Source organism: Pelodiscus sinensis, chromosome 3 (assembly GCF_049634645.1).
Source record: "Pelodiscus sinensis isolate JC-2024 chromosome 3, ASM4963464v1, whole genome shotgun sequence".
Taxonomy (NCBI): domain Eukaryota; kingdom Metazoa; phylum Chordata; order Testudines; family Trionychidae; genus Pelodiscus; species Pelodiscus sinensis.
Window position 1 is genome coordinate 27,674,385 of NC_134713.1, and position 26,129 is coordinate 27,700,513.

A 26,129-nucleotide genomic window follows, 5' to 3' on the forward strand; every position below is an offset into this window, starting at 1 on the left:
TAAAATGTAAACCTTTATGTAATGTAATATGTCTCAGTATACCCTTCCAGACACCCTTTCTGAAAGCAGAAAGGACCTTTACTTTACCATTGGTAAAGGTGCACTAGCCAGAATTTTGTGTCTGAAGTTGATTCCAACGCAGGAATAGATTCTTTTGGGTTTTGCTTTGTTTTAAAATTAGCATTGTGAAATAAGTAAAAAAGTATGATGATTATTTTCTTTAAATTGTAATTTGATGTGCCTGCTTAAATATTCGTATTGTGTCTGTGTACCAAAGAAATCAATTCTGTTTTATGTGTGTGAATGAAGAATGTGTCTTATAAGATAAGTTTGAAGACCATCACCGGAAATGATGCTTTAGGGAGAAACAGAGGACAGATGTAAAAGTGCCAGGAGATTGCTGTATACTCCTCTCAAGATGCGAATGAAGGGCATATTGACTACATTAAAAGATAAAACAAGCACCTATAAATTTGGACAAGACAGCTATGATATGAGAAAAACAACGTAAGAAAACCGTGACTGATTACAGCTTGATGGCGCAAAACATACTGATCCCAATGAAGGAAAACTGCTATAAGAAGGAGCTGCTTTGCCACAACTTTTGGATATGTCCTGCCAAGACCATAGCATCGGCCTGAACTGATAGAGCCCCACTCCTCTGTAATCCATCTGGTTGGCCACCAGAGAAATATGGACCATGGACTGGTAAATATAACATCGAGTGGTGGGACAGTATGCGTGTGTCTGTGTAAACATAGGTTAACTGCTTTACTACTGTATTTGTAATGAAAGCGGCGTATTGCCTTTTTCTCATTAAGATCTCAGGTGCTTCTTATCATGACAGTGTTAGAGCCCCAGGCCAAACCTCCCATCAAATTACAATTTAAAGAAAATAATCATCATACTTTTTTACTTACTTCACAGGAGCTAGGGGTGCAAGAACAATTTGTATAACAGAATGCTGAGAGCCACTGAACAAAACTGTAATCCCTGTGCATACTGGAAACCACTTCTAAGCAGGGGGTACTACAGAACACCTGCCATTTTCCTAGTGTGGGACCATAAGTGAGTCCTTCCAACTCTGTGTGCCTCTGTTCCATACCTATAAAACAGAGACAATTCAGGAGCCATTTATTACCTACATTTTACAAGGTGAAACACAGTTAGGGCCTACCTACGCTGTAGTGCATGTGTAAGCTGCTGACCCCCAGAATCTCTGGATAACACAGTTCCTAACCATCTATTCTGCACTTAGTCCCTGTGTAGCAGAGGGAAGGATGGGTTTTTTCTGCTGGCCTGTAAGGAGCCAGGTACTTGGTACTAGGGCTCTGAAGAATTTAAATTATCATCAGTGAAATGGAAGCCAATATAAAATTCCTCTTGGTAACATGTGTGGGTGGCAAAATATGCAGAGGGGCAAATAAGGCTGAGGCCAGGGCATTGCCATAGAATGATGACACAGCATCCATGATACTGAGATTGGACACTGCCACCAGCATGAGGGGCCACATTTTAAAAAGATGTTGAAAAATTGGAGATGGAGCAGCAAAGAGCCCAATGTTTTGAGGGGAAAACTTTTCCGTTAAAAGCATTTCCGGAAAATCATGCCAGTCTAGATGTAGCCCTTGTCTCCCTCCAAGAAAAGACTCTTTCTTCACTTTCTGTAAGTAGGGTAAAGTTAGATAAATCCATTAGGTTTTATTGTTTTATGTTTTGGGTATGGGATCTGATGTCTGTGCACTTTTTAAAAGAAGTTTGGCTTTTCTTTGTAATTAAGCTCTAGGCCCATGGAGTTTCTCCATGAGTATATTATTTGTTACTTTTCAATCTAGTTGTTATGCTTGCAACAGGAATAGTGTGGTGATAATAAAAGTTTTCTCTTTTCCTTTTATTAACCTGGTATTGGTTAATGGTGGTGTCCTGTTTTTTACTTTTAGAGGGAGATTTTCCCAAATAGTCTCTCCCCTGGTTTCTTTATTAATTTGGGTGGTGGCAGCAGAAGTTTTATTCCCAAAATCTAGAGTTCTAAGATTTTGGGGGGGAAGTTTTATACCAAAGCCTGGTAGATAAGGTTTTGGGGTACACTTGCTGGCCCCCACTTCTGCATTTATCGTGCCAGAGTGGGGAAGGAGCCATGAGAATCCCCTTTTTTCCTTTCTGGGGATAGGTGGGTGGGAGGGTGTGTGTAAGTGGTGGGGCTGGAATTGCTCTGAGATTGATACCCTGTGGTGGCAACCTACGTCATCTGCTAAGACGTCTCAACCCTCCACCTCTCAGAGTGTCAATGTTAATTGGCCGAGCAGGAAGCTATTGTCAGGGAAGAGAAGTTGTCCCAATTTCCCAGCTGTGACCCATGGCTGCCCCTTTCTTTGCAGATTCTGTATAAGGGCTTGTCTGACCTCAGGCAGGCCATGCTGAGGAGCCTGCTGGCAGAGTCCCCAGACACAGACAGGCTCCAATACATCTTGGAGGTAAGCATGGGCAGGAAGGGAAGGGGCAGTTTTACTTTAATTCTGGGAGGAACTGGAAAGGAGAGACTGGAAATCCATTTTTCAGTCTGTCCTCCTAGCATGCACCCACCCCATCGTTGGTCAGGGCAGTCAGTGCAATATGGGTCCTTTCCTCCTTCAGGCACAGGGGAAGAATGTGGAACTTCAAGTCAGGGCCCTGGCTGGCTTTGGCAGTGAGAGCTTTAAACCCCCCACCCAAGCTCATATCCAACTCTGTGAGATCCAGGAATCAAATATTCTACCATGAGCACCATGTCTCAGTGCTGGGGATGGAAGTGGGCTTGTTTGCATAGCATATGCACCAGTCTATCAATCCTGGCCTGCCTCCTTCCCCCACAGCATATCAACTTCTGCATCAGGTCCAGATGCCCCAGGGACAGCCAAGGCCATAAGGAGCAGGAGAGCCCTGTTCTGATTCACCATCTCCTTCCCTGTATTTGACGTATGTGACTCTGAGCCCAGCTTTCTGTCTCCAGAGCTGTGTCTACATTGGCACGATCTTGCGCAAAAACTTGCTGCCTGTTTACACTGGCCGTGAGTTCTTGCACAAGTACACTGACGTTCTAATGTATGAAATCAATGCTTCTTGCGCAAGAGGCCAGTGTAGACAGGCAACATGAATTTCTTGCGCAAGAAAGCCCTACGGTTAAAATGGCCATCAGAGCTTTCTTGCACAAGAGAGCATCTACACTGGCATGGATGCTCTTGCACAAAAGCACATCTCTTGCGCAAACGCACATGCCAGTGTAGACACTCTGTTCTGGAAGAGTTTTTGCACAAGAACTCTTCCGCAAAAGAGTTCTTCCGCAAGATCATGCCAGTGTAGACGTAGCCCAGGTGTATGCAGGTTGGCTCTGACAGGCTGTAGGATCTGCAGCTGCTGTGGGTTGGGAGCATTCCCCTTAGGAAGGCAGAGTCAGAGGAGAGATGAGATAGACTTGAGTCAAGATCATTTTCTCCTGGTTCAGTGGATACCCTGAGTCTTTAAGGAGATCATGTTCTAAGCTCTGCTTCAGCCAGATTCTTGTTTGTTCTGGTCTTCCTGGAGCAGTTAGGAGTGCAAGTCCTCATGGAAGGCCCTACCCACATCCCTTTGCTCCAGGACCATTTGAGGGGGAGAGAGAGACTCCTGGCCCGGGGGAGATTGGAAGCTGACAGGAAACTACTGACAGAGCCACTTCTCTTTCCCTCCCATTAGACCTTAGCATAGTTACCCAACTAGGGAACTTGGTGGCTTAGCTGTGACTAAGGGAAGTTTTTCTTCACTCAATGCACAGTCAATCTCTGGAACTTCTTGCCAGAGGATGTGGTGAAGGCTAGGACTTTAACAGGTTTCCAAAAAGAGAGAGATTCATGGAGGTTAGGTCCAACAGTGGCTATTAGCCAGGATAGGTAGGAATAGTATCCCTAGCCTCTGTTTTTCTGGAGGTGGGTGACAGAGGAGAGCTCACGTGAGGATTACTTGTTGTGATACCTGGCGCTGGCCACTGTCGGCAGACAGGATACTGGGCTAGATGGACCTTTGGTCTGACCCAGCATGGCCGTTATGTATGACTGTCCATGAGTGACCTAGTCCAGGACATTAGCCAGCTAGCCAGGGAGGAGATTTACTAGCTCTACAAACTGCTGCTACACCAAAGGTAAGGAAACCCAGGTGGAAAATGGGACCTAATAGAAAAGTGACAGTCAGAAGTGAGGCAACGGGACCCCTGAAGAAATGAGTCACCTCCCTGAGACTGTCCCCCATTGGGTAATAGGAGCCCTGTGGAAACCAACCAAGTCCTCTGAGACTGTCCTTAAAACTCTGACCCTAAACTGAGTGGTGGCTGGAGGATGAGTCTGTCTTTCTCCTCTCCCTCCCCCCTCAGTTTAGGGTCAGACCCCCTCCAAATCTTCTGTAGATACCTCTGCTATTCCGTTGGGCCAAGGATGCAACCCAATGGGAATGGAAGAACAGAGCCACCTACAACTAGACAGAAATCTGACAAGAAGCTGCTAAGAAACAGCTGTTGTAGGGAGACTAAGGACATTGAGTCAGGAGATCCTCCTCCAGTGGGGTGGGAGGTGTCTGACACTGCAGGTCACTAGAGAGAAAGTCTAGGGTGCCCATTGCCATTAATCCTCCCTGATTCCTGGGGGACATCTAAGTCTCTGACAGGTCCTTCATCTTTTGAGCTAGGAGGACATCACAACCGAAGTGATGCGTGAGCTCCACTCCATCCCATCCTTTCATCGGATTCCCGAAGCTCTGCAGGGACTGTGTTTTTTCAGGTGCTTCTGATAGGGTGTAAACCTTCCCCTCACCCCACTGGGCCAGAAGTGGTTAGAAAGCAGCGTGAACCACTGGGATCAGGCCCCATCGCCAGTGTTCCCTGTAAGCTGTGCACTTGTGTGGCTGTTAAAGAGAGATTCCAATGCTGCCTAACTGATTATCAGAGCAACCACAGCTAGGTTTTGTCTCCACTGGTGGTGCACAATCACACATGCCTCTGTGCACATAATTATTCCACATATGGGTATAAAAACTCTGCACATAGATGGCAAAAGATCAGAGGGAACACTGCCCACAGCCCCTGCAGAACCTGCTGAAGCTGGAACAGGAGTTTAAAAGGGATCCTGTCATGGGGTGTATGTTCCCACATGCTAGCTCCAAAACTAAAGGGTTAATCTAGGCAAAGCCAACCATTGCTGACTGGCAGGCTAACAGCAGCTGGGAGGATCAAAGGGCTGGGAAGCAGACTGGCAGGGTGGCTGAAGAGGAGTGAGCATGCTGGAGAAAGGAACTCTGGTCAACAGATTGCTAGAGAGCCGGACAGCCCACCCAGAAGGGGCAAAGAGGCCAAGAGAGCAAACCCTTGATGAGCCTAAGAACAGAGTGGATTTCCAGATTCCTGGGCACAATGAGGAGTGACTGCAAGCCCCATTGAGATGAGCAAACCGGGGCCACATCATCTCCCCATCTGTCCATGGCATGCACCTTCTCACTGACGCACCACTTCACCGAGCCAGGCAGCTCTGAGGGGAGAGAGACTTAGCTGGGGCTGTGGAAATGTGCAACAGGAGTCTTTGCTGCAGGAGAGATTCTGCCACCAGCAGCTGCCCCAAGCCTAAAAGCAGGGACCAGCCATTGCTAAGGCTACAGACCCTTTACTGGAACATCCGGCAGACCCTGGATGAGCATGTGGCCATGTGCCCAGTAGAGAGGCAGGGCCCAACCTCCCATACTAATCAGCCATTTCATTAGGGGGTGGGAAGGGGACCCAGGCCTCATTTCCCTCCACCAGAGGGGAGAAGAGGGGAGAGACACAATAAGCCCTGAGCCCTTCACAGGAACCAGAGGTGGGCTACAGACCCTTCCTTTTGTGGGAATGGAAGAACAGACCTTGGAGTGCACATTGTGTTACAGTCTGTGAATCCGAAATTCAAGTGGTGAATCAGCTGGAAGGCCAATGCCTTTGATCCCAGTCACTGAGCCTGGTCGATCCCACGCCTCCTCTTATCCTCACTGATACGGCTATATAGGAGGCGGCCCCACAAGATCTTAGATCTCCTCCACCAGACATGGGAGGTGACAGGCCCAGGAATGACCAAAGTGGTGCAATACATGCTCTGTCAGGGGAAACTTGGAGCCCCTGCAGGCTTTGTTGTGGGAGAACCTGCTGTAATCTCAGAGCCAGGAACGGACCGACAACAAAGGGCCAATGTGATTATTAAACCCAGTGAGAGGATTCATTGTTGCTACCAACCTTGAAGTCCAATCTCCTGGCCAAGTGGCAAAGATAATTTAAGGTTACGAATAGGGCAAGGGCAGCTGCTGATGAAATCTGCCATGTACGGAAGAGAAACAAGACAGAGGCTGTACTATGTGGACCTACAGAAGACTTGAAAAGACCAAGAGGGCCTCCTCATCATGCTTTTCACCAAAACCTGAGTTTGAGCTGCCAGTACCCTTAATCCATGATGCTGGACTGAAAAGAAGCAGCAAAACAGTGAATCAAAGATCTCCCCTTGGTTTTCAAAGCATGGCCAGACCATTCTAATGGAGACTACCATCCAGTGCAGACCACTATGGGGAAAAAAGTCCCTGAGACTCTATGAGTAGGGCCCTACCAATTTCTCAGCCATGAAAAACGTGTCACAAGCTGTGAAATCTGCCCTGCATGTAAAATCTGATCTCCCCTTGCTGCTACGAGTCTGGGGTTCCCAGCTGCTAGTTTAGCCAGCCTGGACAGGGACAGGAGTTCCCTTTCCCCTATCTGGCCATTCTTGATGGGGAGATCACAGCCACCGTGAGAGACAGGGCAGAAATGAGGGTGGAACCCAGTGTAGCCCTGCCATGAAGGTGGCACAGAAGTGAAGAGGTCATGTCTGAGAAAGCCCAAATGTATGGTGACCCTACAAGTGTCCCTTCTGCACTCACCTTGCCATCCCCTTTTGGGGTGGGACCCCCAGTGTGAGAAACGCTGCACTAGGGGATTCCTCTACAATCCTGAGGTCCAACACGGTGAGTAGTTCTTGGCAGACCCTATCCCACACCTTCCAGAAAGTAGTTGTAGATTCTCAGGGAAAATTTCCATAGTTCAAAGATCGGCCTGGATGGAGATTAGAGGACCAAAAGGAAGTCATGTCCAGGAAAACCCAGATGCATGGTGCCTGTCAAACATCAACATCCCTGGCATCAATTGGCCAGATACTTGTTTGTACATACTTGTGTATAAATACATCTGTTACTTACCCAGGAACAAAAATATTTTGTCCATCTGCCACTTGTATCCGCCAGATTTTATCCAACCTTCTACTAACTCTGTAGTCTCCTGCCAACTGCTCCCTTCTTCATTTCCTGGAACAGCACAAATGAAACTTAGCTACATCGATGCAAAGTTCTTCATCCTGGGAGCATGGCCAAACTCAGGTGGACCAACATCAGGAGCCAAATAACAAAAATCATCAGACTGTCTTAAAATAATGAGATTAAAGAAAAATAAACAAAACATTGATTTGGGGTCTTTTTATGTGTCTTTGCTTTCTGAGCCTAGGGTCATGTTTTCAGCCCTTTTCTCTGCAAACCTGAGGACTTGAAACACTTTTTACATGAAAGCCAAGGGGGCATCTACACACATAGCCTATCTTAAGAAGGGATGTTAAAATGTGTTTATTTGTGTAAATGTGCAACCACTGAAACGTTTAGCTGTTACACATTTACAGGGGGAGGGTAAGTGCTCACAAGGAGCTGGCTTTTAATCCAGCTTGCCATGAGCAACAACTTCCATTCCCCCTCTTCCCAGCACAGTGGGCAGAGAGGGAGGGGCTGCATGTAACAATGAGGCTTATTGGTTAACTGTGTATTAGGGTACACAATCACATCCCTAATGTTAATATAGCTGTGTGAGCACAGCCCCCTAGCATAAATGCATCCCACACAGAAAGAGTTTTTCTGTTGGCATAATAAAACCACTTCTCAAACAAAGCCTCCTTGGACAGTCATGCTTAGTATCAGAGCAGGGGCAGTCAGAGAACAGGTTTCAGAGCCATGGGTCAGACCTGGGATCAGGACACGTCATAGACTCAGACTCGTAAGTGCAGAAGGGGCCATCATGATCATCTGGTCTGAGCTCCCGAACTTTGCAGGTCTCAGAACTGCATCTGTCTACTCCTGTCAAAGACCCGCCATCAGTGGCTGAATTACTGAAGACCACAAATGCCAATTGGAAGATGTCAAGTTATAAAGAATCCACCATTTATACTAGTAAAACCCACCAATGACACATGCCCCAAGCTTCAGAAGAAGGCAACTTTCCCTCACTTATAGTGGTAGAGATGCAGCCATGTTAGTCTGGTCTAGCTGAAACAAAAGACAGAACTATGTAGCACGTTAAAGACTAACAAGATGGTTTATTAGGTGATGAGCTTTCGTGGGCCAGACCCACTTCCTCAGATCAATATGTGGAAGAAAATCGGCACAACCATATACACCAAAGTGATACAATAAAAAAAAATGAACGCATGTGAAATTGACAAATCAAATTTTAGAAGAGAGTGGGGGTGAGGGGGGAAGGTTAGTGTCTGTGAGGTAATGACATAGGGGTGATAATAGGGGAAGTTTCTGTGAGGTAATGACATTAAGGGTGAGCCTCAAGAGCTTGATAAATCTGACCCGGGGGAAATTCATTCTTAATCCCACACATGGGCTCAGTCAGACCATGAGTACTTTGGCAAGACCCACCAGCCAAATGCCTGGGAAAAAATTCTTTGGTAAACTCAGAGCCCTTCCCACGTCAGCAGCCATTGGGGATATTTACCTCCAACAGCTAGGGCTCGTCTACACTGGCCCCTTTTCCGGAAGGGGCATGTAAATTTCATGAGTCGTAGTAGGGAAATGCGCGGGGGATTTAAATATCCCCCGCGGCATTTAAATAAAAATGTCCGCCGCTTTTTTCCGGCTTTTAAAAAAGCCGGGAAAGAGCGTCTACACTGGCCCCGATCCTCCGGAAAAAGTGCCCTTTTCCGGAGGATCTTATTCCTACTGTCTTTGAAGTAGGAATAAGATCCTCCGGAAAAGGGCACTTTTTCCGGAGGATCGGGGCCAGTGTAGACGCTCTTTTCCGGCTTTTTTAAAAGCCGGAAAAAAGCGGCGGACATTTTTATTTAAATGCCGCGGGGGATATTTAAATCCCCCGCGCATTTCCCTACTACGACTCATGAAATTTACATGCCCCTTCCGGAAAAGGGGCCAGTGTAGACGTAGCCCTACAGATCAGCTACATGCCATTGTGGGCAGCCTCATCAAACCAGCCCCTCCATAAACTTAGGAAGCTTAGTACTGAACCCAGTAGGTTTTTTGTCTCCCTCCCACTCCAATGTGCCCCCTTGGAAGGTCTCTGAATTTCAGGCCTCTAATGGTTAGCATTTTTGTTTAATTTCAAATCTACATTTTTTGGGTCCAGTTTGTTCTTGTGACCTCCTCTCCCTCCCTGGTATTTATCCAGCTGATGTATTTACAGAGTACAATCACATCTCACTTCAGATTTTGGTTAGGGAAAACAAGCCAAGCTCTTGAGTCTCCTCTCATAAGGTGGGGGTTTCCATTTCTCTGATCACCTAAGAACATAAGAGGGACCATGCTGGGTCAATTCAAAGGTCCAACTAGCCCAGTTACCTGTCTTCTGAGGGTATGAATGGAACAGGTAATCATCAAATGATTCATCCCCTGTCACTCCTTCCCAGCTTTTGGCAAACAGAGGCTAGGAACACCATACCTGTCTAATAGTCATTGACGGACCTCTCCTCCATGAAGGTATCTAGCTCATTTTTGAACAGTTATAGTCTTGGTTTTCTCAACAACCTATGGTAGGGAGTTTCACAGAATGAATGTGCTTTTTGTGAAAAATCCTTCCCTTTGTTTATTCAATACCTGATGCCTATTAATTTCCTTGGGTGCCCACTAGTTCTTGTATTATAAGGAACAAAGGATACCTCCTTATTTACTTTCTCTACATATCATGATTTTATAGACCCCTTAGTTGCCTCTTTCCCAAGCCGAAACATCCTACTAGTTTTCATCCCTCCTCATAATGGAAGCTGTTCCACACCCCCAATTGTTTTTGTTGCCCCTTTCTGAACTTTTTCCAGTTCTAATGTATTTTTTGTTTCATCCTGCTAGCTGTGGTCATACTGGAGGTGATATCAGTATAGCTAGGGCTATCACAAAGTGCTTTTTACACCCCTGAAGGCTGTAGCTCTGATGACATAACTTTCAAGTGCAGCCCAAACCTGAGAGCCTCATGTCATCACAAGATTCCAGGCTCTGGGACTTTAAAAAAACTAACGAATGGGCTACTTGTGATAACAGGGTTGCAATCTGGCTCTGCGCTGTGTCTCATGATCTGTAGCTGCAGCTCTCCTCCCAGCATGTATCTACCCTGTGCACTGTGGCTTAGGGTCTGTGGCTGCAGCTCTGCTTCCCAGCTCAGCTCAGGCACATGTTGTCTCCTTAGCTCAGCCCCACTCAGCCCCAGCAAAACCCACCTCACGCAGGAGCACAGAGGATAAAACACTCTTCTAGATTTCTCACTCCCTTATTGGGCTGCCTGCCTTGTCAATCAGGCTGATCTGGAGAGCTGACCTCTTCCCATTGTTCCTGGGGTCTGTAGGTCTCAGGATCCTGATTTCTCAAGGATCCTTCCCCTTTGTTTTTGACATTGGAAGGTAGCCAACCAAAAACCCCAATGAGTTTTAGTAAGGTGCCAACAGTCCCCTTACATGTAACTTTACTCTTGTCCTTTTGCTGATTCCCAAGATTGCTTTCCCCACTGGCGCCCCTTACGGATCTCACTGATTTGCAGTCTGGCAGGGGATAAATTATAACAGATACAAAAGAATATATTTGTGTACCTTCTACTTCAGTGCGCAGCTGTAGGCAGCCACTTTTCTGAATGTGTTTTAGTTTCCACAAAGTTTACATAAATATGGGATTTCCACTGATTCTCATTTTATAATTCTTCTTTTAGATATCTGAAGTGCAGTAATAAATCCTCTGCAGTGGTACAGGTCATCTGGCATTCACTGAAGGGCACGTCCCACTGAGGTCTTTAAGAAGGGGTCCTGCCAAACCAATCAATGGTTTGAGATATGGGGGATTAATTTGCAGCTGCAGCTCAGAGGCAGCTCAGGTAGACACTACCTGCTGAGGACAAATTCAACACTATGAAAGAAAGGTGTTGCACTCAGATTTGGTCTACACACCCTACAGACTTTTTCTTTCTAAACACAATTGTTAATAATCACATTAGCTGACCCAGGACTGAATGTGACTTAGCAGTAGGGCAAACCATGTTTAGCATCATGTCATGTCACTCAGCCATGTTAAAACCCTAAGGAGGTTTAGCTGACAGTGTTGAATATAGTCTGTCCTGGTCTATACTGACTACTAAACTATGGTCAGCTCTTGTTGATAGCTGTGTTCAGTCACAATAACATTTCTAGGCCCTAGAAGGGGAGAGTTGTGCTGGTTAAAAGCAAGGACAGGGAGGTCTGGGGAATCAAACAAAGCTACCATGCATAGTTTATACATTTGTTTTTGGTTTTTTTATTTTATTGTATTGTATTAGTTTACTGCTTATAAGATTGCACAAAAAGAATCTAGCTTGGGACTTTTGTAAAATGGGGGTAAATTTGGATTAACGGGAAACCCAGCAATAAAACCATGCTTGGAGAGGGTAGTGGCATGTTTAAAGCTGAGCCTGTGGTGAACTTTTCTTCCTCTGTCATTTTGCTTTTTGCCCTGTGACAGGTGGCATCACCTAAATAATTTGCATGATTGGTGGAAAGGCTGAAGTGCTCAGGCTTTCTGTGACAGTTATGTCATTCTCCAGGCTACCTCTTGGATTGAGATGGTTTATTTATTGATTTGTTATTGCACACATTCCCAGCGATTTGTCACATTAGCCTGCATTTGAGATGTGCTATGTGGCAAATGTCTGTCTTCAGCTCTTCCTTCTTTGCCAAACAGCAATAATATGAAGTCATTTTGGAGGGTTTTTTTCTTTTTTTGATGGCTTTGTAGTTTCTGCTGTGCTAGTAGCGGCAGGGAGCTGTGCTTGATCTATTCCAAGAACTTCTTAGCTTTAAAATTATGGATGTAAAGATGAAGTAAATTGCAATTCATACCTATTACTGAAGATGAAAAATATACATTGTCACAAATTTCTTGATTTAAAAATGGTGTTTTTTTTTAAACTGAAGCAATCTGATTTCCTGGATGTTTGATGTCAGGAATGAGTCTTGAGCTTCTTATTGCTTGGAGAGCACTGTGGGGTCTCTCTCTCTCTCTCTTTTTAAAGCTTATATCTAAGCTCTGGGTCACAGCAGGATTTCCTTAGTGAGATTTATCACAGCAGGTTGAATCATGCAATACAAAAGTGAAGATTCTTTTATGACGATAGAAAATGGTCACATAGAATTTGTCTGCACGGATTTTTCTTTAAAACTGCTGAGAATAAAGATTCTTTTTCTATTACACATAATGCTATCCAGATAAGATTTCTGTAATGAACAAAATTTTGCACGTGTTATGCAAAAGAAATAAAGAATTATTTTTATTCTGTTGCTGCACCTGTTATGTTGATTTAATGTGATATGCAGAATTAGCTTTACATACAACTCAGTGAATTGTACTGTTTCATTCTTTGAATATGATTACTAGTTTCCTATTAGAAATGACATTTTACCACATATGATGGCAGGATTTAAGAGCATAGTAGGTCATATGTTATATTGTCTGCATCTACTATATTTATTGTCTGCATATGATGTCTTGAGACAATGGGATGTGAAAGGTGATTTTATTAGGGGTTTTCAGTGTGCCTTCTCTAGGATGCATTTGCGCAGTTAGCTATTTGTATTCATTATGCTTTAGTGATTTTGCTAAGGCAGCTAGAGGCCTTTAGATTACTATCTCAGTCAGGAAGTAGTTAAACACCATCTTTGGACACAATCATCCTCAACCCACCACAGTTGTAATGCCTGTCATGCCTGAAGATGGGTAGGTTCTTAAAAGGGAGAATCGCTGCTCTGTGCAGAGGGGCTGAAGGAGCAAGGCCATAACTCAGAAGTCCCTGGAAACAGAGGCTGCTGACCAGGGAAAACTTGAGCACCGGGGCTGCCTGAGGCTCTCTCAGAAAGGAGATTTTTCTTTTTGTCCCTTCTTTGGCTTCTCTAAGGCCTAGGACTCTGCTTTTGTGGGCTGTAGAAGCATCATTCTTTCGTCTGGGTTGCTGTAACTCACTCAGCTGAAGGGCTGTGCTCTGGACTGGACTCTGAGGCAGAAACAGTGCTTAGCCAGTCCCCAAAGGGCTGGTACTTGCTAGAGAGGTATACCCTATTACAATTGTGTTGCTCTTTATCCTTAGTATTCAAAGTAACTCTTGTCCTTGCTAGCTCACTTGGATGGCCAGAGGGTCTAATTCTCTGCGGTACTAAGCGCTCTCAACTCCCATTCACTTCAGTACTCCATAGAAAGTGCTCAGCATCTTGTTTGATCAGGATCTCACTGTTGAAAGAATCTACTAGTGTCTGTTTCATCTCGTCTCTGTGGGATAGACTCTCAGTAGCATGCTGAGAGTCAGCCCATGACTCTCAGTAATATCAATATGAGTTGTATTGCTAAATCTCTATGCATATTACATCTAAAAATGTTATATTCAGATAAAGTTAAAGTTAGGAAATGCCAGAAATATGGTTGCCCATGCAAACTTAATTTGCCCACCTTCAAGGATGGCATTTCGAGGGGGGGGGGGAAGCCATGCATCTAGGGATGCTGTTTGCTTTTCTTCCTATTCCCCTGTCAGGAAGCAAGAGGAAACTATATAGCTTGTGTGCATTCTTCTCAATCCTGGCTGGTGAAGGGAGGAACAGAGAAGTAATTCACCAAATCTGTGTCGTTTCCCCTTGCTCCTTGATAGAGGAACAGGAAGAAAAGCAAGCAGCATCCAGGTATGCATGGCTCCCAAAATGGCAACCTTGCCTGCCTTGTGTATATGCACCACGATGAGTGTTTATTTACATGATCTCATACTATTTGTTCTGTAGGATCCTTCCTCATTCAGTGTATATGGTGCTCAGTATCCTAGTGTTAGCCTCACAAACAATTATTTATCTTCACAACTCTTCCGTGGCATAACATAGTACTATTTTTACTATTTTTACCATTTTATAGACAAGCAATTAAGGCAAAGGGTCACTAGAACAAAATCTTATTAATTTTGAATACCACAGTAATTGCACCCCTGCTTGACACATCTAGTACCTCATTTTTCAGACTTCCAACTTTTAGGTCAAATGAAGAGGAAATCCTGGTCAAACTTCTCCTTCACTACACTCCTCTGGATTTTTTTTCCCATGAACACCATCCATCCTATGCATTGAATGAAGCCGAGGTCTGGAGGAAATAATCATATGAGACCATAAAATTAAAAATTGTTGCTTGTGCTCCCTTAAGTCTACTGTTTCATAAATGAGTAGTACATTTAATTTTCAACCAAAATACTCTTAACAGTTTTTTTTAAATGTAGTTTCTAATTTAGGTTGTGCTTTTTAAGAAAAAAGAACAAAAATAGAATTCATTAAGTGAAACAAAATGGCTGTGTCTACACTGGGCCACTTATTCCGGAAAATCAGCTGCTTTTCCGGAATAAGCTGCGAGCTGTCTACATTGGCTCTTGAATTTCCGGAAAAGCAACGATGCTCTACCGTACAAAATCAGCCGCTATTCCGGAAAAACTATTCTGCTCCCACTCAGGAATAAGTCCTTATTCCGGAACACTGTTCCGGAAAAGGGCCAGTGTAGACAGCCCAGTAGTCTTTTCCAGAAAAAAGCCCCGATCGTGAAAATGGCGATCGGGGCTCTTTTCCGGAAAAGCGCATCTACATTGGCCACAGACGCTTTTCCGGAAAAGCAGCCTGCCAATGTAGACGCTCCTTTTCCAGAAAAACTGAAAACGGAATAGTATTCCATTTTAAGCATTTCCGGAAATTCATGCCAGTGTAGACACAGCCTAATATTCCTCCCTCCACCATCACACATTTCTCACTAAATCTTGAGCATTAAATCTTCAGCATAGGCCATTGCCATTTGAGATAAAGAACTACTTTTGTTACTGGCAGACTGTATTATCTACAGACCAGTCTCTAGAGAAGGATGACTAACACACTGAATTGATGGTTTATATGTGTCCATTTTACAGACAACATAATCAAGGACAAACATGAGATCACCTGCTTTTGTGTTTAAGTCTCTTGTGAGCTGTATTAGAAATCTGGGCTCTGTGTTCAGTTTAGGTAACCTTTGAGGCCTTTCATGATTATGAGGGCTAGTAAGAACACAGAATTAACAACAACAGCTGGTAGAACCCTGTCTAGAATGAATAGTCTTCTGGTTCCCAGGGCAGTACACCTTCCATTATGCTTTCATATTTTGATGGATGGGGCAAAACAGGAGGGGAATCCATTCTGCCTGCCCATATAGAACTTCCACCCTGAGTGTGAACTGCTAAAAGAATGTTAAGGGATTCTGGTATGTAAAATACAGAAAGGCAATGGTAATTCTCAGCAGTTTATAGCCTGGCTAGATACAAAGAGATTTTCTCAAGGCAGAGCACTGATTGCCTCTGTGGGCCCCTGGGCAAAGTGTGGGGATGGGGGCTGGGGGGAGGGGAGAGTGGCTCCCACTCCCAGTAGAGGCAGGGCCTTGAGTAGAAGGGGCAGGGCTGGGGGCAGCCAGTCTGGAGTGCCAGCTGTAGCATACCACGCCAGCCCTCAGTGATGCCCAGAGGGTGGCATGCTCCTCCCAGCCCTTAATGCTTCTTGGAGCCTGCAGCATGGTGCTCTAGCAGTGATTTAAAGGGCCCGGGGCTCCAGCTGCTGCTGCTACAACAACAGTTGGGAGCCCCAGGCCTCTCTGAATTGTTGGGCCCCCAGGCAACTGTTCCAGCTCCATTGTCAGTCCTGACTCAAGTTTAATCAAAGGCACCTTCCTAGTCCCAGGACTACGCTTGTGACAAATTTCAAATCCTGTAGCAAACCACTGAAGTGTTGGAGCTCTTCAGAAAATGTTCCCAAAATATTTTATGCTGTAAAAGATTAGGCAACCTAATTATAGGTGTTGCGGCTGCTGCTCCCTTTATAATCATTACCTTTTTGCAAAACACAATGCAGTCATTCTGGCTGCTATGAAAAATAAAGAGCTAAATCAGACTCCCAAAGGACATCAGGATTGTACAGGGTGGACCTCCCTGGTCCGGCACCTTGGGACCTGAGCCAACCCAGACCAGGGAATTTGCCAGACTAGAGAATGTCAAGTCTCCCTTACTGGCTGCCCTGCTGACAGCTCCTCTCCCTGGGGCTCCCCAGGCTGGAGCTCCCCATCCTGCCACTGTCCTGCTAAAGCATCCTGGCCATGGCTCCCCACCCTGCTGCGCCAAGGATTTCCAGGGGTTCCCCAGCCAAGGCTGCCCCACTGCCACCAACCCCACTGCCACTAAGGGTTTCCCAGGATTCCCTGGCTGGGGCAGATGTTCCCCAATGCCGCCTGGCCCCACTGATGCTGGGGTTCCCCTGCTGGCACTGGGACTCCTCAGCCACCACCTGACCCCACTGACAGGATTCCCCAGCCGCTGCCTGGCCCCACTGCCGCCAGGGGTTTCCCAGTCAAGGCTGCCTGGCCATCCCAGCCCTGCTGCTACTGGGAGGGTTCCCCGGCTGTCACCGGCCCCACTGCCAGGGGCTCTCCAGCTGCCTGACACTACTGATACCGGGGTTCTGTTGGTGGTGGAGAGGCTCCCTGATGCTATCTGGCCCCACTGATGTGAGGGTTCCCCTGCCTAGCCACTGCTGGCCCAGCCAGGACTCCACAAACCCCACTGGCTCCTGCTTCTGGGGCTCTTTGGTCCAGCAACAACCATGCCGGACCACAGATCTTGCCGGACCAGGGAGCCCTAGATTTGGGAGGTTCAACCTGCAGTACCAGTACTATTAGTTGCCATGTCAATCTCAGGACTAATTATCAATAATTGTTTTAAACCCACAATTGCTTTTTTGTTGTATGTTGCAAAGCCATATGGCTTTAGACAAAAGCTCTGCCCCAAATGTTGGATTGTAGAAAGAAAATTCAGTGCAAAAATGTCAGTATCATTTGTTGTACCAAATAAAAGCAAGCAGGATCTTATGAGGGGGATAAGGCAAAAAGCCACATTTATTGTAAAGATAATAATGAAAAATAAAGAAAAGATAGAAGCAAACAATGTTGTTTAACTACTTATTCCTAACACTACTTAACCCTTATACACTTATATATATATATATATATATATATATATATATATATATATATAAACCATTCATTCATACATCCATTCATTCAAGTTCTGTGTATAGTTACCAGCCTGGAAGTTGCTTGTGACAGGATACTGGCCAGGTACTCTGTACACAAGTGATGGTAGTGGGGAGCGAAGTCCTGATCAGATGCGCATCTGAAGCTCCTGGTGGGCTGGCAGCAGAACCTTGGACTCTGATTCCATAGTTTTTTAGTCCAGTTCTTATAGGAATTTTTTCCTATGCCAGTCTATGGAAATTGCTGTATCATGCTGATGTCTCCAGGGTGGCTGCCAGGTGCTCATCAGTGATCTCATCGGGTGGACCTCCAGTTTCTCCACTTGACACCTTTTGGTTGCACTGGCACCTGACGCCTTCTTCAGCCCTTTGTTGCTGTATTCTCAGGCTGGCACCTCTTAGAACCATTCACTCATCATCCAAGCACTCTCTCATACATTCATACAGTATTTTGTATAATAATAAAAGTTGTAGTTACAGAAAGTTTCTGGGTGGTATTGCTTAAAACATTCTCTGAGTGCTGAATAAAGTTACAATGTTTTAAAGAGAACAGGCCTCAATTAAGTAACAATGCTCTTAGTCAATTACAGGGCTTGGCTCCCATAGCAGAGTTAGTGGCTTGACAATGCATTGTTACAATGTATCTCTGCAATGTCAATTTCAAGCAGCCCCTTGCACAAGCTTGAGCATGCCCTGGAGCACAGAGGGGGGGCTGTTTCTGGTTACATAGGATTATATTTTTAACAGTTCTAAGTTACATTACCTAATACATTATATTCTAAAGGGGGCAATAATAATAATAAATCTAAACATTTAACAATCTTAACAAATAATAATAATAAGAAGAATTAATAATAAATCTAAATACTTTAAGTTGTGGGGAACAAATTATGGGGAGTTACTTCCATTTGGGGGAATCACATTTTTAATACATTAATATGTTACCCCTACACATTCACTTGGAGCATGTAAAGTCCTAGCCCCCGAGTGTAATCTCAGCTACACTGGCATGAATCTGGAGTAACATCTTTTACCCAGTATACTGAAATGAGAATTTGGCCTGTAGACATGACCTAAATCCATCCTTCAGCTTCACCTTAACAATTCACCATCAGTCTGACTGACTTAGGAGTGATAGAAATGTAGCCGTGTTAGTCTGGGGTAGTTGAAGCAAAATGCAGGACAATGTAGCACTTTAAAGACTAACAAGATGGTTTATTAGATGATGAGCTTTCGTGGGCCAGACCCACTTCCTCAGATCAAATAGTGGAAGAAAGTAGTCACAACCATATATACCAAAGGATACAATTAAAAAAAAATGAACAAATATGAAAAGGACAAATCACATTGCAGAACAGAAGGGGAATGCGGGGGGGGGGGGGTGGGAAGGGGGAGGAAGGAAGATAAGTGTCTGTGAATTGCTGATATTAAAGGTAGGGAGAGTGGGATGTTTGTGAGTTAATGGTATTACAGGTGATAATTGGGGAAACTGTCTTGGTAATGGGTGAGAAAGTTCAAAGATTTGTTAAGTCCTTGTTGGCAAGTGTCGAATTTTAACATGAATGACAGTTCAGAGGATTCCCTTTCAAGTGCAGATGTAAAAGGTCTTTGTAGCAGAATGCAGGTGGCTAAGTCATTTAGAGAGTGTCCTTTCTGGTTAAAGTGGCAAGAAACTGTTTTCTCTTTGTGATCTTGTCTGATATCTGTTTTGTGGGCATTAATCCTTTGGCGAAGTGTCTGAGATGTTTGTCCAATGTACATAGCAGACGGACACTTTCGGCACATGATAGCATAGATTTAGGAGTGGGAATGTGGGGCAGGCATGTGAGGAGGAAAACGCTATAGGGTGGTGGAGCAACCTTTGCACCCCCTCTTTTATGGGCTCTTAGGGGCCTACTGAGCCTCCAGTACAAAGCAGGGGTTCTCAATTTTTTTTCATTCTGAGGCCTGTGTCACAGCTAGTTTTCTGCACATAAAAGCCAGGGCTGGCATTACAGATAACAAGCAGGGCAATTTCCTGGGTCCCCATCCCACAGTGGCCCCTGCAAAGCTAAGCTGCTCTGGCTGCAGCCCCGGGTGGCAGGGCTCGGGGCCATAGGCTTCCATGCAATGTGGTGAGGCTTCAGCTTTCTGTCCTAGGCCTCAGCAGGCCTAACACTGGCCCTGCTCGGAGGACCCCCTGAAACCTCTGGCAGCCCTGCACCCCTGGTTAAGAACCACTGAGGTAGAGCAGCCTCGGAGCTTCCACAACTTATTCCCCTTCCCATAGATTACTGGAAATACTGAATAGCTAAGACCACAGCACTGTGGTCACACTGTCTCCTTCTCATTCCTGGTGGCCCATTTACACTGGGGGCTCTGGGAAAAGAACCCCTTCTTTCAGGGAGTATTCCCTAGACAGCATTTCTGCTCCTGTTGGCTATCAGAGCACCATGTTTAATGGAAAATCACCACCGATGTAGTTCATTGTGAAATAACAAAACCCAAACCGTGTGTGTGCTGTATGTTTAAACACAGTTTTCACGAACAAATGGACAGGTACTGTTCATTGCTGCAGTACAGACACTGTTAAAGGGTGTGTTTTACTTAAACCCATGCAACTAAATAGGAGAAAGACATCACACTGTCAAATACCTGGGCAGTGTTACTGAAATACATTTTGTATCCTAGCAACAATGCAGGGTTTGGGTTAGAACTACATTCCTACTGCATGTAGTGTAAAAAGGTAAAACCAAGAGGAAAGAAAACTGCTTTCATTCTTGCTGGAATTTCATGTCCACGTGAATTCTGTATGCACATCTGAGGGCAAAATTTGTCCTGTTTTACCTTTATATTAATGGTTCTAATTTCAGTAGATCCCATAAGCCTCCATTAGAATTGTTTGGGAATTCAGTCTTTACATTTTTATTCCCTGTACTGTTTCTTTTAAATGCATGAAAATCATTTTGTCTTTGCACAGGCTGTTGTCAAGCATCTGCAGTAGCTGAAATAAAATGCCGCATAAAAATAAATGCAAATGTGCATGAAAAACATCTCTTTTATGCACATCTCTTTTCACAGACTAAGCAGAGATGGAAAATACCAGGTATGATCATTACCATCCCCAGATAGCTAAAGAAATAAAATAAGAACTTAGTAATTATCTACTCTGGTTAATTAGAGCCTGAATACTCTTTTGTGGTATCTAAGGGCTTGTCTACTGCCATTTTACTTTGCTGTAACTTTTTTTCCTCAAGGGTGTGAAAAAACACTCCTCCTCTCTCTGAGAGCAGCAAGTTGCAGGACTGTAAAGCACCAGTGTAAACAGGCTTCTAGCCATGCTCCCAGCACTGTTAGCTACTCCCCTCTTGAAGGCAGTTTGCCTACAGCTGCTGCTATGACCACGCTGCTGTATTAAAGCATTGCCACAACAGCACTTAACTGTTCACAAAGCTTTACCAGTCTGTGTGGCTATGCACTGTGTCAAGGCTGTTCCCCACTCTGGCACAATGAATGCAGAAGTGGGGGCCCACAAGAACACTCCAAAACCTTGCCTCTACAGGCTCTGGTATAAAACTTCCCCCCCAAAATCCTAATGCCCAGATTCTGGGGAATCCGCTGCCACCATCAAGTGCTTTTGAATCCATAAACAGGGGTGGACACTTGAAACCAACCCCAGGGGTACCCCAAGCTCTTTCCCTCAAAAGAGCTGGAAAAAAAAAAAGAGAAAAACAAGCAGCAGCCTGCGGTAGCTGACCCCTCAGTCAGGCATGCAGATACACACACAAACCTTCCAGGACAGAAAGATCAACCAATACCAGTTAATTTAAAAAAAAAAAAAAGAAACAAACAAACTTATTATCAGAAAAAGGCTACAGTTGCAAGCATAGTCAAGTGGCTAGATGGGAAGAGCCACTTATTGATAAAGATACTCAGGGAAAGTCCTTGGGCTAAAAGCTTAGTTACAAAAGAGGGGAAAACAACCACTTAAGCTCAGACTCTATTTCCATATCCAAAAACAATAAATCCTGACAGACTAGCTAAACTTTTCCCTACTTACACCTTGTAAGAAGTCCATTCTTGGAGAGAGAAGTGTCTCCCAGCTCCCTCAGTATTTGGAAGAAACTGCTCTACCTCTCAAACACAGAAGAGAGAGAGGAAAAAAAAACCCTCTCTTCCAGTTTGAAATTCCTACCTGCACTGTTATTGGCTGACCACCCGATACCTGGCTAGCTACAGGAGGCATTAGTTAACCCCTTAGTCACCAGGTGCTGATCAGCACTCCTGATTATGATTGAAAAGCAAGCTGTGTCCACGCTGTACTGTTCATTCACATATGGTAATGACAAGCTCTGGTGGAAGGAAGCAGTGGGACACTATATTGTTAAACACAGCAGTGCTGATGTGGAAGACACTCACTACATACCCAAGAAAACCAACAATAGAACACCACTTGTCATCACCTACAACCCCCAACTTAAACCTGTCCAACACATTATCAATAAACTACAGCCTATATTGGAACAGGATACCATACTCAAAGAGGCTCTGGGAGACAGACCCATAGTCTCCTATAGACAACCACCTAACCTCAAGATGATTCTTACCAACCACCACAGGACATACCACACTAATACCAACCCTGGTACCTTCCCTTGCAACAAACCCCGTTGCCAGCTTTGTCCACATATTTATTCTGCTGATACCATTATTGGACCTAACCAAGTGAGTTATAAGATCAAGAACACATATTCCTGCGCATCCAGAAATATAATCTATGCTATCATGTGCCGAAAGTGTCCATCTGCTATGTACATTGGACAAACATCTCAGACACTTCGCCAAAGGATTAATGCCCACAAAACAGATATCAGACAAGATCACAAAGAGAAAACAGTTTCTTGCCATTTTAACCAGAAAGGACACTCTCTCAATGACTTAACCACCTGCATTCTGCTACAAAGACCTTTTACATCTGCACTTGAAAGGGAATCCTCTGAACTGTCATTCATGTTAAAATTCGACACTTTCCAAAAAGGACTCAACAAACGTTTGAACTATCTCACCCATTACCAAGATAGTTTCCCCAATTATCACCTCTAATACCATTAACTCACAAACATCCCACTCTCCCTACCTCTAATATCATCAATTCACAGACACTTACCTTCCTTCCTCCCCCCCCTCCTGCATCCCCCTCCTGTTCTGCAATATGATTTGTCCTTTTCATATTTGTTCATTTTTTTTTAATTGTATCCTTTGGTATATATGGTTGTGACTACTTTCTTCCACTATTTGATCTGAGGAAGTGGGTCTGGCCCACGAAAGCTCATCATCTAATAAACCATCTTGTTAGTCTTTAAAGTGCTACATTGTCCTGCATTTTGCTTCAGCTACCCCAGACTAACACGGCTACATCTCTATCACTACTCACTCCATAGACATGGAGAGCCATGTAAGCTTCATACCCTAAAGTTATGGTGTTTTTTTACTCTACTTACATAAGCAGTGCCTCACCATCTATGTTGCTATTATATCCAGACAAAGGGGGCCTGCACTTTATGTATTCTACACACCACCATTAAGTGCAGACAGACTAAAAGACAAATTCTAGACTCCCAGGGTATTGAATTATAAGGGTTCAATGTCTGTTACTCTACAGAATTCATTGTGAGCACCACAATATAATTATATATTAAAAAGAAATAGAAACAAGCACCCTTATAACTCTTGCTGGAGATACTTTGCTCTTAAGCAAAGTAAGCTGTCATGAGAGAAGGAAGGTCATCTCCTGGATTAATAACTGGTTAAAAAATAGGAAACAAAGGGTAGGAATAAATGGTAGGATTTCAAAATGGAGAGCGTTAACTAGTGGTTTCCTACAAGGGTCTGTACTGGGACCAATCCTATTTAACATATTCATAAAAGTCTGAAGAATGGGGTAAACAGCAAGGTGGCGAAATTTGCAGAAGATACAAAACTGTTCAAGGTAGTTAAGTCCAAAGGAGACTGTGAAGAGCTGCTAAAAAGTCTCACAAAACTAGGTGACTGGGTGACAAAATGGCAGATGAATTTTAGTGTTGATAAATACAAAGGCATGCATATTGGGACACATAATTCCAACTATATGTGCAAAATGCTGGAAACTTCATTTGCTATTACCACGAGAGAGAGATTTTGGAGTCATTGTGGATACTTCTCTGAAAACATCCTCTCAATGTGCAGCAGCAGTCAAAAAACAAACAAAATGTTAAGAATAATTTAAAAAGGGATAGAGAATAAGACAAAGAATATCTTATTGCCTCTATCTAAATCCTTGATACGCCCACATCTCAAAAACACTCTGTCATTGTTGTTGCCTCATCTCAAAAAAGATATCTTGACTTTGGAAAAAGTTCAGAAAAGGGCAACAAAAATTATGAGGGGTTTGGAATGGCTGCCATATGAGGAGAGATTAATAAGACTGGGACTTTTCAGTTTGGAAAAAAGGAGCCTAAGGTGGGATATGATAGAGGTCCATAAAATGATGACTGGTCTTGAGAAAGTAAATAAGGAAAAGTTATTCACAAGTTCCCATAATGCAAGAACTAGGGGAGTCATCAAATGAAATTAATAGGTACCAGGTTTAAAACAAACCAAAGGAAATATTTCTTCACATAATGCAAAGTCAGCCTGTGAAACTACTTACCAGAGGATGTTGTGAAGACCAGGAATTTAACAGGGTTCAAAAAAAGAACTAGATAAGTACATGGAGGATAGGTCCATCAGTGGCTATTAGCAAGGATGGGTAGGAATGGTGTCCCTAGCCTCTGTTTGTCAGAAGCTGGGAATGGCTGGCAGAGGATGGATCATATGATGATTCCCTGTTCTGTTCGTTCCCTCTGGGGCACTTGTCACTGGCCACTGCCCCATATGGCCATTCTTATGTTCTTGTTAGTTAGGTTTGCCAGGTGTCTGGTTTTTGACTGGCGGCTCCAGTCAGCACTGCCAACTGAGTCATTAACAGTCCAGTCAACAGCACAGCAGGGCTGAGCCAGGTTCCCTGTCTGCTACCCGTTGTGGCTCCCAGAAGCAGCAGCATATCCCTCCTCTCGTTCCTACACACAGGGGCAGTCCAGGGAGATCTGCACACTGCCTCCTCTCCAAAAGCCAACTCTGCAGAGCCAATTGGCTGGGAACTGTGGCCAATGGAAGCTGCATGGGTGGCACTTGTGGATTGGGTAGCACATAGAGCCATCTGCCCATGCCTCTGCATAGGAGCCAGAAGGGGATATGCAGCTGCTTCAGGGGAGCACCACTCAGAGCCTCCACCCCTAAGCACAGCTTGTGCTCAAGTCCTCTGCCCCAGCCCTGATTCCCCTCTGCACTTTGAATCTCTGTTCCAGCCCAGAGCACTCTCCTGCACCCCAAAGCTCTCATCCATGGCCCCACCATACAGCCCACACCCCCTGCCAGAGCCCTCATGCCCCCCCCATGACATGCCTCTGCCCCAGCTCTGATTCCCCTCGTGTGCTCCAAATTCCTTAGTCCCAACCTGGAGCACCCGCCTTCACCCAAACTCCTTTCACCCAGCCCCACCCAAGTCTGCATCCCTAGCTAGGGCCCGCTCCCTCTTACACATCTCAACCCCACTCAAAATGAGCCAGCCCACTCAAAATGAGCAAGTGAGGGTGGGGAGAGCGAGCAACACAGGAGAAAGGGATGGAGTGAGTGGGTGTGTGGCCTTGGAGAAGGGATGGAGTAAGGAGAGGACCTCTGAGGCGAGGGCGGGGCAAGGGTGTTCAGTTCTGCATGAATTGAAAGTTTGGCAACCCTATTGTTAGTGGGAAGTTAGAGCAAATAACTATAGTGGGAGTTTTGGGCCCCAAGAACCAGATGCTTTACTCTACAGCACAGGCTGGAGGAAGTCTGGAAAGTGGAGTGGGAGGCTGTGGTGTATGCTAGCATTCCTTCACAAAAGTGCCTGCAGGCCCTATCGTGCTCATTGATTGAGCTCACCGTTGTGATGCTAGAGAGTCAGGGAGTGCTTGTGTGATGCACTATGTTCCCCTTTTAGAGCACCATAATTTACAAAGCAGTATGATCACAAGTGATTGCTGTGGTGAGCAACTTTCCCTCTGCAGCTTTGACCTACCACAGAAGGGCCCTGAGCACAGGGCAATTTCTAGGGGCTGCTATGCTATTAGTGACTGAGTGCAAAAGAGGTGCAAAGGCAGCTGCGATCACAGGGCTTTTTCCTGCTGTCTCCTAGGCCCTTAGGCTTCATGTGATCTGCAGCCCATGCCACCTTCCAGATCTACATACATTATCCCACTTTCCACATCTGAAGAAGGACAATTCAGCAGAGTGGAGGGGACCCAGGAGCCTCACCTCTCTTTTTAATAATTTGCATTACGGTAGTGCCTAGTAGGTCCTTTCTTTTCACCCTTTTTTGCACACAATGGGAGATATCAGCCTAGCTGAATAAATAACTAGTACCACATTTAAGATTAAATGTCAACTATCAGTAATAGAAAAGCTGTTGCTGAGTTAATATTGCTTGAATTCCTGGGTTTTTAACTCACTATAATAATCTTATTTCATTTTGAAATCTTATGAGTTTTTTTAAAATGGAATTTTTCCATTTTCTGGGCAGTAAGTTAATCAGGATGAAGGGTAGTCTGCAGAATTGTCCTATATAAAAGGATTTCACTATCTCAAATGGTAAGCTTCACATTTCTCCTCAATTTTCAACTAAGATGTATTCTTTAGTTT

At 44.7% G+C, this 26,129-nt stretch overlaps 1 long non-coding RNA gene across 1 annotated transcript; it reads right to left on the minus strand.

The window, feature by feature from the left end:
* On the minus strand, positions 1-21,514 carry LOC106732057 (uncharacterized). Its single transcript, XR_001368301.3, has 5 exons — positions 21,436-21,514; positions 14,317-14,448; positions 7,249-7,353; positions 6,934-7,105; positions 1-1,105 (listed from the first exon to the last, which is right to left on the minus strand). It is a non-coding gene; the product is annotated as an uncharacterized LOC106732057 (long non-coding RNA).
* Between the last annotated feature and the right edge of the window lie 4,615 nt (positions 21,515-26,129).